Raw genomic sequence first — 16,486 nt, 5'->3', positions numbered from 1 at the left:
GTACAAATCATACAACACTTTACAAGATGCTTTTACAACATGATCTCATTTAATGCTTCTGATGACATAATAAGGTGGGAATTTTTTGTACTCCTTTTACAGTTGTACCAATTAAGGAGCAGAAATATTTAGCAGTTTTCCTGGCGGTCGCATGACTTGAATCTTGGTCTTGTGACTTTAAACATACTACTCTCTTTGCAACCCATGCTTGCAAATGTCAAAGAAAAATTGCACTGAGTGGAGCAAATAGGCAAAGAAAATTTTATTCAAGACAATTGAAATAGGAGAGAAAGACTAAACTCAGCTCCACTGAAACAAAACGCAGGAGAGGTTTTTAAGCACTGGGGTAAGCTAGTGGAAGAGTACTATAGGGAATTAAGGGAGGGTGGTCAATATAATTAGGCCATCTGGGTTTGCTAAATGGCACTTAATAGAAGTTAGTCTCCTTCCCTCCCACAGAGACTAGGAGATAGGGGCACTGTCTTTCTTGATGATTCAAAAAGATGACTCCCAGGTCCTTGAGAAAGACATTGCTGGTTTGTAAAACTGACAAGTGACTGGGAGAAATTTATATTTCCCCTATATTTCAAGGGGAGTAGAAATGCTCTAAGAAGAGGGAGCTCAGAGGCCTACAGTTAGGAAGAAACCTATCTAAAGTTTAGTCAAACTGAAGGGAGCATTAAGTCCATCTTGTTCACTAAGTCTATTGCCTATACTGTAGTTAAGGATATTCACATTCAATGATGCTAAATAACAGTCAGAGAAGTTTATAAGACATCACCCACATAAGTACATACTCTAGGAGTCTCTTCCTTTTCTTTCTAGATCCTGCTTAATTATCTTTCTCTAGGAAACCTTCCCAGTCTCACATTGTAAAGTGCACTTGTAATAGCCTCATTCCTTTCAAAATAGCACATATGCAATTAGTTGTTTTATGACTGCCATCCTGTTAGGCTGTCACCTCTCACATGTGTGCCTGGGAAGATGTGGTCCACTGCTTAGAACTATGCCTGACACTTAGTAACTGAGCCATTCATGTTTCATTAATGAACAGATAAGCAAGTGAGTCAAGGAGGGATAAACGTGAGAAAAAGCAGAGAAGAAATTAAGGATATATTGTAGTAGACTTTCAGCTAAACTATTAAGGATTTCTTTTAGTCCAAATTTAATTCTTTCTATAAACCTGTGCTCTTGGTATATGTCATCACTAGCAGACTGGGGGTTCTAATGAGGTAGGAACTACACTTTTCCCATCAGACATTATCTCTCCTTATCAGACTCTGGGTAAGCAATCTATAAACATGGACAAATTTTAAGTTATATCACTGAATGGATTTTTAATGATGAATGAATGATATAGCTGTTTGTATCTTTTGTAAGGTTGCCTTTCCATCCCTTTTGAGAAACTTAGTTCTTCATGAAAATATTTTCCAGTGAGAAGGTAAAATATACCAGAATCTTGTGTTGGGGTCATTCTCTAAAGAACACTTCTGGAAAGCAAAACTGTAGAGGGCTGAAATCAAAACATAACATCCCTATTGAGTGTCTTATAGGTTAATCCAATGATGTTACTATTAGTGACAGCCCAAGTCATAAAAATCCAGGCTTCTGAATCACAATAACAAATACTTATTTACTCTCTAGGATATTCCAAGCAGTATACCATTGATGAAAGAATTCATAGAGTAACAAGATTGGAGTGACAAGTAACAAGCCCTTTCTCATTAAAAAGCCCAACTTTCCAAATGTTCCACTGAGTCTGGAGGGCATTTAAGAACTTCTTCAAACATTTCTAGTGTGTGACTGGCACAGGGAGTGGTGTCTCAGGTCAAGGAGCTCAGAACTGTGAGCACTTCACTTTTTCCATTCTCCTCCCATTCCCCACCCACAACACTCAGCAGTTCACAGAGTCAGCTGAACAATTCAACACCTCTTCACAGACACAGAACTTTCTCAGTGCTTGAACATGATATGAGGTGTAATAAGATAAAAACAGCTAATTAGGGAAAACTATGACAAAACCGCCACATCACAATTGACATCTGGCATTTTAATGGTTGTCAGGTGTCAGCTAAGGAAAGGGAGTTTTATATACCAGTTTCAAAAATAGCAGTAGTGGAGGTACTTCTTATTAGTTCAGAAAAGACACTTTTCATAAAATGACCTCATTTCTTCTTCCCATTATCTTCCCATTAAATAAAACTACTATTGCAATTTATCAAGAATGATCAAGTAACCATAATTAAGAAAACTAAGGGACACTTCCATGCCCTTTAGTTTCAATCTAGGATATTTAAAGCAAGTTGACTAGACACAGATTTAAATTGAGATAACTGGAAGCAATATATTTTATAGTATTTTATTTTTGTAAGTATTAATGAGGGTGTTCAGTAGGAGATTTAAAGTTTCTAATAATAGAATATCCAACTGATGTTGGCTTTGAAACTATGAATACTTATATCATGTAACAATCATTCTGGTAGTAGATGACTGCAGAGTTCATGGATTTTGTAGTGTAATGTTATGGAGGATATTGGTCAGCTTCTGTGACAGTGCCTTGGTTTTCCCTTCATGATCTCACCATGACAGTTATAACACCAACTATTGTTGATTCTATATGACAAGAGCAAGAACGGTTGTGCCATCTTATCCAATTATATTTACCAGGGAAGAAAAATGTTTATTCTATAGAAATCTCAAGTTTTTTGTCCTCCCTTAATTCACCAGGTCTCTTATAGTGCACACCCATGGATAACACATTCACTGGAGAAGAAAGACCATGATTGACTTACTTACCCATCATCACTTACTTGCAGGGACTGTGGAGAGACTACCTTCCTTGATCATATTGGAAAAAATGTGGTTGTAATATGAAGAAAGAAAGGACAAAGGATATTAACTATTAAATAGGCAAGAAAAACAGGTGCTTCTGGGAGTATCAAATAAGATAATATATGAAGATATGTATTAAAATGTAAGTCTACTTACAAATCCATAGTCATATTATTAATAGCCTGAACCAGCTAACAGATAACCAGAATCAGTAGTGTTTTACTAGGCATGTGCATACAAATAACGAAATTATATAAAACTATAATATCCAGATCTTACAGGATATGAAAAACTTCCCCATGTGATTCTGATGTGTATCCTTTCCTAAGAAATATTGATTTAGATGATAGTGATAGAGAAAGAGATAGAGAAGACATGTGTTCTGGCTAAATATAGCAGATTATACAGCAGATTAAACATGCATCTTTCTCTGTTCTCTTTTGAAGCCCCAGATAAAATGAATATATATAAACAGACAAATAAAAAAGAGAAGTACTTAGTAGATGAGAGATTTCTACAACATTTGGTACAATGGAAAGCAGATGGGGGAGGGAAAAAAGAGTAGGAAGTGTTGTAAAACAATTACCTACAGCTCATCTATGAAATGTCACAACAATACAAGGACATTTACAAAACAGAACCATGAAAAGGCTGAAGAATTAGAAATACCATGCAGTGCTGAAGTTAGGGGTGATGAAAAATGGGTCCAAAAGTTAGATGCAGGTTTTTATAAAGAAAAATTAAGTGCTCAAATCTTGTCCCACTGAAGCCAGGCAACTGTCTCTCTCAACCTGACAGAAGAATGGATGATCATTCTCTGGTTAACCATAGAGGCTCTGGGAACACCAGGCAAAGTGTAACTAACGAAGCAATACAGTATTGGAAACAAGCAGATTAATTGAAACTCTAAATAAGGAATAGTGATATGCCAAGTTTCCCTTATCCTGTCAGCCACCAAAATGCTGCTCTCCATGTTACTGCCTTCCACCACTACCCCACCTCAAACAGGAGACTGGAGGATTGTTCTCTGGGAAAACAGACCAGCCTAAGAAAATGTAGAGATATGGACAACACGGGTTCAGCACTCACTCACTCATTGGTGCAGTCTTCCCGTTGACCAAGTTCACTCCAAAACACATAGAGATCCATAGCAGCTTTTCTGTGTCTCACTCCTAAGTCTCATTCTTAGTCATGAGCAGGAGCCAATGATCACAAGCCATTTAAATAAAGATTTTTATGAGAAAAAGATCAAAGCAACAAAACATACAACTAAACAAAAGTTGGAATCAGAGGAAACAAGGTCAGTGCATGGGGCAGAGCCAAATTAAAAAAAAAAAAAAAAAGCTATGGAGAAATAAGAAACACTGTAGCCATGAAACAAGGATAAAGTGTCATATTTTATATTATCTATTAGAAAACAAACAAAAACGGTTCTTAGAAATTATATACTAATATATGTATTAACCCAAGTAAAGGAATATAATAGTAGAAAGGTTAAAGATAAAGTTGAGACAGTATCATAGAAAGTAAAAAAATAAATAGATAGAAAATAGGAAAAAATAATTAGAGGTTCCCCAAAGAGGTTCATATGTAACTGAAAGAAGTTTCAAAAAGATGGAAGAGCAAAAGAAGAATGCACAAAATATATTATAAGAAAATTGCACTGTTCTGAAAGAGAATCATTCCTAAATTGAAAATTTCCACAAAATGTTTAGCACATGGATTGAAAAGAGATCCACATAAATTTACATGATAGTAAATGCAAAACACCAAAACACTGAAAGCTTCTTGAGAGAACACAATTACCATCACCACAACAAAAAGAACAAAAAAGCATGTAAAAGATCTCAAAACAGATTGTATCAGGTTTCTCAATTACACATTGGAAACTAGAATGGAACACTGTATTTAGAAACTGATCGAAGATAATATCCAACCTATACTTTTATAAGTCATCAAGCACATGTGATGAAAAGATGAAGATGTAGACAGCTAAATCTCAAAGGTATCTCTGATGTGTCCTTTATCTGAAAGCTTCTGGAAGAATTTCCTCTATAAAAATGAGGGAATGGATTAACAGAGAAGACATAGGTTCCAGAAAACAGGGAAACCAAAAAAGTAGAATTGATTCCACAATGACTGTGAAAATAATATCCAGAATTACAGCTACATAGTAGGCCTAGAGAGAAACCACATCAGACTGGAACAGAATGACACAGATCTAAGAGAGTACTCTCAAGGAAAAGATGTATTTTGTAAATTACCTGATATATTTGATTATATTTAAAGGTAGTATTTTACAATTCTATTGGAGATCTTGGGTAAAGAATTAGTGATAGGTACAAAGTAAAGTTAATGAAATGGGGGAAAAAAAGATGATAATGTATTTAAAAATCAATACTGATACTTTTATATGGAACATGGAAGAAATTATTTAAATTGAAGGCAGCTCTTTTACCCCTTTTCTGTTTACCTATTTCTGTCCCCATCTAATCTTAAACACCTAATTATAGGAATGAGATCACTAAGCAATTGAAACTAGCTACTGACTTATGCTTTCCTGAATGAACACCATGCCTTGCCTAACTTGTCAATTATTTTCCTAAATAAAAAGAAGAAAGAATAATTAGCTCTCTACACCCAGCAGCCGCCTAAGGAATTTTGCAGGCAGATCATGCGGGCAAGATAACATCTGAAGGGAGAGTCACCCAGTTTGCACACAATGGAGAATAATGCAGAACCCAACCTCCTGCCTGAGTGATTCACTGAAATCCTTTCCCCCCATTTTTCCCTCTAAGAATCGTCATGCCTGAGCAGAATCTTTGGAGTTGCTCTCTGGACACGAGTCCACTTTCTCCCCAGATTGCCAGCTTTTCTGATTAAAGCACCTTTCCTTTCTACTGGCTCTTGCCTCTTGAATTATTGGCTTTTGAGTGGCCAGCAGTCAAACTTGAGTTTGGTAATGATATGGGAAAGGAAAAATAAAAGCAGTGATTTCATTTTATGTTCCTTTATGTACAGCTGATTAACAGCAGATGTGATTTATGAACTATCACTCTCTCCTACCCTAGTCATACTTTGTGACTTTGCTCAATTTGCTAAAACATTTTTTAGTAATTTTGGCTTTCACATAAACTTATATATTTACATTTCAGAAGGATAATGACAGGTTTTAAAGTAAAATAATTTGTACCAATCCTTTGTATATTTGTGTGTGTATATATGTCACTTATTCTGTGGAAAAGAGGAGTCAAATTTAACTTCTCTGATAAGTTTGACTTATTAATGCCTTTTCTAACCATTTCAGTGGGTGTCTGCTTGGTTTATAGGCCATAAATTCAGCTTTCTTATAAAGACAAAAATGGAATATTCAAAGCCCAGCACTAAAACTGATTTGCTTCTTAAAAAGAGAATCACATTTCTGATTTTGTACTTTTCTTTCTGAAAAGACTTATATTGTTTCCACAGAGAGTATTAATTCAATAAGTATCTAAAATTGAAAATAATGAATTAGTATTAAGCAAAAATATATAGGCAAATATGTACATAGAATAATTAAAGTGGTTACCTCTGGACTGCTGTTTTTTCTACATAAGAGTTGTGAATGATATGTTTTCTTTAAGTGTTGTATACATAAATTAAATTTAATAAATTTACAGATACAAAAATAAAATTAAAAATAGAAAAATATATAGGCAATTTCAAGGTGAAAAGCAAAAAACTATAATACTACCATACAGAGACAATATCTTGAAGCACTTTAACATTTTACATTTGTATATTTTTTTTACAAAAATAAGATCATACTACATATTTGATTCTAGTGTTTCAGTTCTTATATTTTGAACATTTTCCTTGGCATTATTTATAAAATATATGATAACTCATGGAAATTAGCTCCTTCCTGACTTACATAGGAAGGTTCATTTCTTTTGTGTATTCATTCATTTAACAAATTGTTTGATCTCTTACAAAATGCAAACCACTGTGCTTTGCTCTGGGGATAGAGCCAAAAACAAGAAAGCTGTGGTCTGAGCTCTCAGAATTCTTACAATCTACTGAAGAAAACAAATTATATAAATCATTATCCAAGTATTATTGGTATTTGTATTTATTCAAAGCAAGCATATAATATTAATTATATTATAGGTTATTTATTAATAAATAAATTAATTAACATCTAACCTGGTTTGAGAGATCAGAGATCTCCTAAAGGAATTCATCATAAGGGGGATGAAGTCAAGATGACAGAGTAGGAGGACATGGAGTTTGCGTTTACTCACAAGTACAACAAGAATGCATTGTAGAACACGTACTGGGTGCTAGTGGGGGACCTTGGATACCTAAGTGGGTGGGAGGAATCCCCAAGTGACCAGGCCAGGGGTCAGGCCTCAGCTCCTGTGGTGGGAATGTCAACTCCAGGCTGCTGAACTAATTGAGAACTTTAGGTCCCACAGAATATTAATCGGTGTGAGCTCGCCTGGTGGTCCTCATCTCAACAACAGGACCCAGCTCCACCCAACTGCCTGCACACTCCAGTGCTGGATGCCTCAGGCCAAAAAACCAGCAAGACAGGAACATAGCCCCACCCATCAAAAAAATGAGATGACAAAAAAATATGTTATAGATGGAAGAGAAAGGTAAAAACCTACAAGACCAAATAAATGAAGAGGAAATAGGCAACCTACCTGAAAAATAATTCAAAGTAATGATAGTAAAGAAGATACAAAATCTCAGAAATAAAATGGAGGCTCAGATCAAGATTATACAAGAAATGTTTAACAAGGACCTAGAAGAGCTAAAGAACGAACAGAGATGAACAACACAATAACTGAAATGAAATATACTCTAGAAGGAATAAAAAGCAGAATAACTGAAGCAGAAGAATGAGTAAGTGAGCTGGAAGATAGAATGGTGGAAATAACTGTGGAGGAGGAGAATAAAGAAAAAAAAGAATGTAAATAAATGAAGACAGTATCAGAGACCTCTGGAACAACATTAAACACACCAACATTAGAATTATAGGGGTTCCAGAAGAAGAAAAGAAAGAGACAGGGTCTGAGAAAATATTTGAAGAAATGGTAGTTGAAAACTTCCCTAACATGAGAAAGGAAATAGCCACCCAAGTCGAGGAAGCACAGAGTCCCACTCAGGATAAACCTAAGGAGAATCATACTGAGACACATACTAATCAAAGTAACAAAAATTAAATCAAAGAAATAATATTAAGAGAAGCATGGGAAAAGCAACAAATAAGATATAAGGGAATTCCCATAAGGTTATCAGCTGATTTTTCAGCAGAAACTCTGCAGGCCAGAAGGGAGTGGCAGGATATATTTAAAGTGATGAAAGGGAAAAACCTACAACAAAAATTACTCTGCCCAGCTAGGATCTCATTCAGATTGGACAGAGAAATCAAAAGCTTTACAGACAAGCAAAAGCTAAGAGAATTCAGCACCACCTAACAGCTCTACAACAAATACTAAAGGAACTTCTCTAGGCAGCAAACACAAGAGAAGAAAAGAACCTAGAAAAACAAACCTAAAACAATTAAGAAAATGGTAATAGGAACATACATATTGATAATTACCTCAAATGTATTATAAATGGGTTAAATGTTCTAACCAAAACACATAGAGTGTCTGAATGGATACAAAAACAAGACCCATATATATGCCGTCTACAAGAGACCCACTTCAGACCTAAGGATACATACAGACTGAAAGTGTGCAGATGGAAAAGATATTCCATGCAAATGGAAATCAAAAGAAAGCTGGAGTAGCAATACTTACATCAGATAAAATAGACTTGAAAATAAAGACTGTTACAAGAGAAGAGGAAAGACACTACATAATGATCAAGGGATCAATCCAAGAAGAAGATATAACCATTTAAAATATGTATGCCCCCAACATAGGAGCACCTCAATACATAAGGCAAATGCTAACAGCCATAAAAGTGGAAATCAACAGTAATACAATAATAGTGGGGGACTTTAACATCCCACTTACACCAATGAACAGATTATCTAGACAGAAAATAAAAAAGGAAACACAAGCTTTAAATGACACAATAGACCAGATAGACTTAATTGATATTTATAGTACATTTCATCCAAAAACGGCAGAATACACTTTCTTCTTAAGTGCACATGGAACGTTCTCCAGGATACATCACATCTTGGGTCACAAATCAAGTCTTGGCAAATTTAAGAAAATTGAAATCATATCAAACATCTTTTCCAACAACAACACTATGAGATTAGAAATCAATTACAGGGAAAAAAAAACTGTAAAAAACAAGAACACATAGAGGCTAAATAATATGCTACTAAATAACCAAGAGATCACTGATGAAATCAGAGGAAATCAAAAGATATATAGAAACAAATGACAATGAAATTACGATGACTCAAAAGCTATTGGATGCAGCAAAAGCAGTTCTAAGAGGGAAGGTTATAGCAATACAATCCTACCACAAGAAACAAGAAAAATCTCAAATAAACAACCATTATTTTACACTTAAAGTAACTAGAGAAAGAAGAAGAACAACAACAACAAAAAAACAGAAGTTAGTAGAAGGAAAGAAAACATAAAAATCACAGAAGAAATAAAAGAAATAGAAACAAAGAAAGCAATAGAAATATCAATAAAATGAAAGCTGGTTCTTTGAGAAGATAAACAAAATTGATAAACCATTAGCCAGACTCATCAAGAGAAAGAGGAAGAGGACTCAAATCAATAAAATTAGAAATGAAAAAGGAGAAGTTACAACAGACACTGCAGAAATACAAAAGAGCATAAGAGACTATTACAAGTAACTCTATGCTAATAAAATGGACAACATGCAAGAAATGGACAAATTCTTAGAAGGTATAACCTTCCAAGACTGAACCAGGAAGAAATAGCAAATATAAACAGGTCAATCATAAGTAATGAAATTGAAACTGTAATTAAAAATCTTCCAAAAAAAAGTCCACCACCAGATGGCTTCACAGATGAATTCTATCAAACTTTTAGAGAAGAGCTAACACCCATCCTTCTCAAACTCTTCCAAAAAATTGCAGAGGAAGGAACACTCCCCAGCTCACTCTACAAGGCCACCATCACCCTGATACCAAAACCAGACAAAGATATCACAAAAAAGAAAATTATAGACCAATATTACTGATGAACATAGAAGCAAAAATCCTCAACAAAATACTAGCAAACAGAATCCAGCAACACATTAAAAGGATCGTACACCATGATCAACTGGGATTTTTTCCAGGGACGCAAAGATTCTTCAACTTATGCAAATCATTCAGTGTGATACACCATATTACCAAATTGAAGAAGAAAAACCACATGATCATCTCAATAGATGCAGAAAAAGCTTTCAACAAAATTCAACACCCATTTATGATAAAAACTCTCCAGAAAGTAGGCATAGAGGGAACCTACCTCAACAAAATAAAGGCCATATATGACAAACCCACAGTAAACATCATTCTCAATGGTGAAAAACTGAAAGCATTTCCTCTAAGATCAGGAACAAGACAAGGATGTCCTTTCTCACCACTATTATTCAACATAGTTTTGGAAGTCCTAGCCATGGCAACCAGACAAGAAAAAGAAATAAAAGGAATCCAAATTAGAAAAGAAGAAGTAAAACTGTCACTGTTTACAGATGACATGATACTATACTTAGAAAACCCTAAAGATGTACCAGAAAACTACTAGAACTAATCAATGAATTTGGTAAAGTTGCAGGATACAAAATTAATGCACAGAAATCTCTTGCATTCCTATACACTAACAATGAAAGATCAGAAAGAGAAATTTAGGAAACAATTCCATTCACCATTGCCACAAAAGAAATAAAATAACTAGGAATAAACCTACCTAAGGAGGTGAAAGACCTGTACTCAGAAAACTCTAAGACACTGATGAAAGAAATCAAAGATGACACAGATTGAGAGACATACCATGTTCTTGCTTTGAAAGAATCAATATTGTGAAAATGACTATACTACCCAAAGCAATCTACAGATTAAATGCAATCCCTATCAAAGTACCAATGGTGTTTTTCACAGAACTAGAAAAATGTCTTAAAATTTGTATGGAAACATGAAGGACACCAAATAGCCAAAGCAATCTTGAGAAAGATAAACAGAGCCGGAGGAATCAGGCTCCCTGACTCAGACTATATTACAAAGCTACAGTAATCAAGAAAGTATGGTACTGACATAAAAACAGAAATATAGATCAATGAAACAAGATAGAAAGCCCAGAGATAAACCCATGCACCTATGGTCAACTAATCTATGGAAAAGGATGCAAGAATATACAATGGAGAAAAGACAGTCTCTTCCATGAGTGGTGCTGGGAAAACTGGACAGCTACTTGTAAAAGAATGAAATTAGAACACTCCTTAACACCATACACAAAATGGATTAAAGACCTAAATGTAAGACTGGACACTATAAAAGTCTTAGAGGAAGACATAGGAAGAACACTCTTTGACATAAGTCCCAGCAAGATCTTTTTTGACCCACCTCCTAGAATAAGAAAATAAAAACAAAATCAAGCAAATGTGACCTAATTAAACTTAAAAGCTTTTGCATAGCAATGGAAATTATAAATAAGATGAAAAGACAACCCTCAGAATGGGAGAAAATATTTGCAAATGAAGCAATGGACAAAGGATTAATCTCCACAATATAGAAACAGCTCATGCAGCTCAATATCCAAAAAACCAAACAACCCAATCCAAAAATTGGCAGAAGACCTAAATAGACATTTCTCCAAAGAAGACATACAGATTGCCAAGAGGCACATGAAAAGATGCTCAACATCACTAATTATTGGAGAAATGCAAGTCAAAACTACAATGAGGTATCACTTCACTCCAGTCAGAATGGCCATCATCAAAAATCTGCCAACAACAAATGCTGGAGAGGGTGTGGAGAAAAGGGAACACTCTTGCACTGTTGGTGGGAATGTAAATTGGTACAGTCACTATGGAGGGTCCTTAAAAAACTGAAAATAAAACTACCATATGACCCAGCAATCCCACTACCGGGCATATACCCTGAGAAAATCATAATTCAAAAAGAGTCATGTACCAAAATGTACATTGCAGCTCTATTTACAATAGCCAGGACATGGAAGCAACCTAAAGGTCCATCAACAGATGAATGGATAAAGAAGATGTGGTACATATATACAATGAAATATTACTCAGCCATTACAAGGAATGAAATTGGTTCATTTGTAAAGATGTGGATGGACCTAGAGACTGTCATACAGAGTGAAGTAAGTGAGAAAGAGCAAAACAAATACCATGTATTTAATGCATATATGTGGAATCTTGAAAAATGGTACAGATGAACCCATTTGCAAAGCAGAAATAGAGCCACAGATGTAGAGAACAAACGTATGGACACCAAGGGGGTAAAGGGGAGTGGGTTGAATTGGGATATTGGTATTGACATGTATACACTGCTATGTATGGAATAGATAACTAGTGAGAGCCTGCTGTATAGTGTGGGGAAATCTACTCAGTGCTCTGTGGTGACCTAGATGAGAGGGAAATCCAGAAGGTAGAGGATATGTGTATACATATGTCTGATTCACTTTGCTGTACAGCAGAAACTAGCACAACATTGTGAAGCAGCTATACACCAATTTAAAAAATAAAAAAAGAAATTCATTTTATTTGAGACTTGAAAGAGGAGTCTGGACGCAGAAAACAGCATGGTTTATTGTTTATGATCCAAATATTTAAAACAAAACAATTATTTGAAGTGATTCTAAAAAAGTCACAAATTATGTATACATGATCTGAATTATGCATGAGAGTTGCCCTTGCAATTTAACTGATATCCCATCTTCTCCTATAGCCTTGTCTCAAGATGCTGGCTGGTTAATTAATAATCTGGGTTATTATAGAACTAAGTAAATTTATAAATAATTAATTATAGATCCAATTAAACTTATAAATACATTTTAATTTGCATTGCTAGACATAGGTTAGGTAATGTGAGGGATTAAGAGTTAAATATCATATGTTTCCTGACTTTAAGGAGCTTGAAATCATGCTTTCTAACCAAAAGAGATGTAATCCTAGAGAGTCACCCCGGAGTTTAAATCAGACATAACAATTTGTGAATTTTTATTTTACTCTTGTTGTTATTCTATTGATTGTCTTAAAAGAGGCAGCATATCTTACCATAATGAGAACATTTTGTCACAATCATGTTTCTCTCACTACATTTCTCACACATTCAGATGAATTTATACTCAGTATTAAAGAATAATTAATAACTGAGATTTACAAATGATATTCAGGTACATACTTGTCATAATCAAGTGAATTAGTCCACTTCAACAGAAGACAAAATAAAGAAACTAATTTTGCTTATTGCAGTTTCAGTGCTAAATATTATAAAAGAAATATAAAATACTAATTCAATTGAATTGGATCTTTAAAAATGTTTTCTCATAAATAAGCAACTTTAATTAGCATTCTGTTTTTACCAGTAAACTTAGATTTTAAACATGTGGAATTTCACTTAGTTCAGGCTGATAGCTGGTCCAATTACTTTACAAAGATTCATTGTGTAGACTGTAAAGAGCAAATCATTATTTGCCGTCTTGAAGAGGAATGCATGCAAGCTTCTTGAACATAGGGCCAAGTCTTCTGCCTCCTTTTTATTCCTCTGAGTAACTTGGATAGTGAAATGGTTAAATATAAAACCTCAGACAATGAAATCCTGGTGGAATATTTAACAGTGGGCCCATAATGTAAATATATTTCCTGGTTTATTCTCTTCTTCTTTCTCCTTTTCTTTTTCCCCTCCTCTTCATTCTCCTCCTTCTCTTTTTTGCTTCCTCTTCTTCTTCCAATACTTATTGTAGTAGTAGTAATTTTAGAAGATATGTTGATGTAGTATTTAGCCTGAAAATATGTCCCTTTCCTCCTAAAACCCATGCCAGCCTCAGTCATCACAGGAACAGGAGGCAGAGGTGAGAGGAGCAGAGAAGGGATGCCATTCTTGAGCATTAAGAGGTAATCAGAGCAAGCAATTTTGTATTGTACACTTTAAAGAAAATGAGTCAAAACTGCTTTTGGCAATATAGTATGTGTAGATAAAAATATAGAAAAAAGTAGATGTAGCAGATATAGATCTGAAGGTTACACAAACTCAGGTTTTCAGTAAAATAATTTTTATTATTTTTTTCTAAGATATACTTTGTACGTGGTTATACTTTTACTGCCAGTTCAAAAAAACTGACTAAAAATGACTTAAATGATTATGAACTTACTATTTCCCACTTCAAGAAGCCTAGAGACATGTGGTCCCAGAGTTGATGAATTCAGAAGCTGAATGATGCTCTCACGCTCTTTCCTTATTGTTCCATCATGTTTAGAGTTGGCATTCGTCCTTAGGCTTTCTAAGCGGAAAACCCTTTAACATTTCAAGTAGAGAAAGAGTAGTTTCTTTTTGCATGTCGTTTCTCAGCAGAGAGGTGAACTGTCCCCAGACTTTAGAGACAGTTGTGTACATTACCTATCATTTATGTATAAGTATAATCTTCCTGAGGAAAGAAGCTCAAATGGTGCTTACTTTGTGCCCTTACACTTCCCTTGCCTCTTGTTTAATATATGACCCTTTTGAGGAAGAGGAACATCATACCCACTCTACATGGGAGGATCAGTGTTCTGCGTCTTCCCTCAACCAATTAAATCCTGCATGGTTAAATATTGACTCATCACATACTCAGTAGTAAATCAGAGTAATGTTCATATACTGCACTTCTGTTAATTACAATAACTACAATGGGTCAAATTTCTAGAAGAGTACAAATATAATGATTATTATGGAGATAAGTAAGGTCCTTCCTATATATTATCTTGTTCTGATATATGACATCAAGTTGGGAATAAAGAAAACATGAGTTAATCAAATAAGGGTACATAATGATTTGTTTGATATTTGGAAAGATAAGCTGAATAACTTCCTCTAACGAATTTATATTGAAAACCAAAAAAGAACTTGAGAGAACAAACTTCCTGAAAGAATTTAAAAGTGACTTCATTTATTCTTTTTTCCATTATTACTGGTTTTGTTTTCCAACCATAAACAGATTAAAATGTTGTCTATAATTTTGATGACTTTGTAAATTGTAAAGTACTATAGAAGTATATCATTATTACTATATTAAACTATATATAAAATTGCTCTTTTTGTAAATCTTCCCCTTCCTTTAGCATAAAATGATGTTTTACTTCCCTTCATCTCAATAAGATTTAAACATTTTATTATACATTAAATTACCCCTTTCATATTTTTAAAGTCCTAATGACTGAGTTTCCGTCCACCATATAACTGGAGAGCAATTGAGGCATAAAGGAGATTATCTGACAGTGTTCCATTTCTTAACATGTTTTTAACTCTGCTAGGCTACAAATACACATACAAATTGCATTTCTGATGAGAATTTAGAAACCTGTTGCTTCTCAAGTCTAAGGAAAGTGGTGGGTGCTCAGTAAATATTTGTTGAAAGAATGAGAATCAAAAATCTCATAAGCAAATAGAGTATATTGTATAAGTGTGGAAGCTAGGTATGAAGAGTGGCAGTATACATGGGGAATAAAGGGCATGAGAGGTGGAAGATATGGCTGTGTACCAATGCTGGTTATTCTCTTTATTATTTGTATGACACTAGGAAAATTAATTACCTATTTGAACTTCCATTTTTTTTAGCTTAAAACCACAACCATTTTATTATAATTTCTCACATATTTCTGGGTCAGGAATTTAGACATAACAGCAAGGGGAGACTTGTCTCTGCTCTAGGATGTCTGGAGACACAGCTGGGGGTCAAAACAGCTGGATGGTATCTCTCTCTCTCCTCTCTCATGCCTCTAGCATGGCAGTCTCAGGGGAATTGCACTTCTTACTTGGTGGCTCAAAACTAAAATGTGTTCCAAGAGGCCCCAGGCTGCAAGGCTTTCTATGACCTAACCTCAGAAATCCTGGAACATCCTTTCCATCACATTCTATTGGTCAAGCAAGTCTTTGAAACCAGCCCAGATCCACTGGTTGCATAATTAAATTCCACTTTTCAGTGGAAGGAATATCAAATAATTTTTGGCTATCTTGAATTCACCACAAAAATTTAATACCATGTTAGTATATATTAAGTTAATAGTCTATTTGACAACTGAAAACTTCCGAAGAAGTTAGTAAATTTAGTAAAAAAAAAAAAGTTAAGCAACTCAATTTCTGCTTTGTCTTTATATTGAAAATGTCTTGGTATTTTGAATTTATAGTCTACATCAAGGGACTGGAGGAAACATGTGGACGTTGTCAGATGAGTTAAAATCAACTCCATCTACAGTTTGATCTTTGTTAACGAAGTGAGGCTAATGTGGCCTTTGTTCTAATGATGTTTTCAGAGAAGAATTTTTTTAGAACTGTCCAGCCATTTACTATTTCACAAACTTTCCCCACATTTAAGAAATACCAAGTATGCAATTGTGATAGATCTACATGTGTAAAAGTTAAATCTGAGTAATCTCTGGAGTGAATGAGATTGTGAAATTGTCCGCTCACCTGAATTTATGTGATACTAGGAGAAGAGCACACACATGCTAATATTCTTTG

Source organism: Balaenoptera physalus (assembly GCF_965194825.1).
Source record: "Balaenoptera physalus genome assembly, chromosome: 20".
Lineage (NCBI taxonomy): Eukaryota > Metazoa > Chordata > Mammalia > Artiodactyla > Balaenopteridae > Balaenoptera > Balaenoptera physalus.
This window is presented reverse-complemented; position numbering follows the sequence as displayed.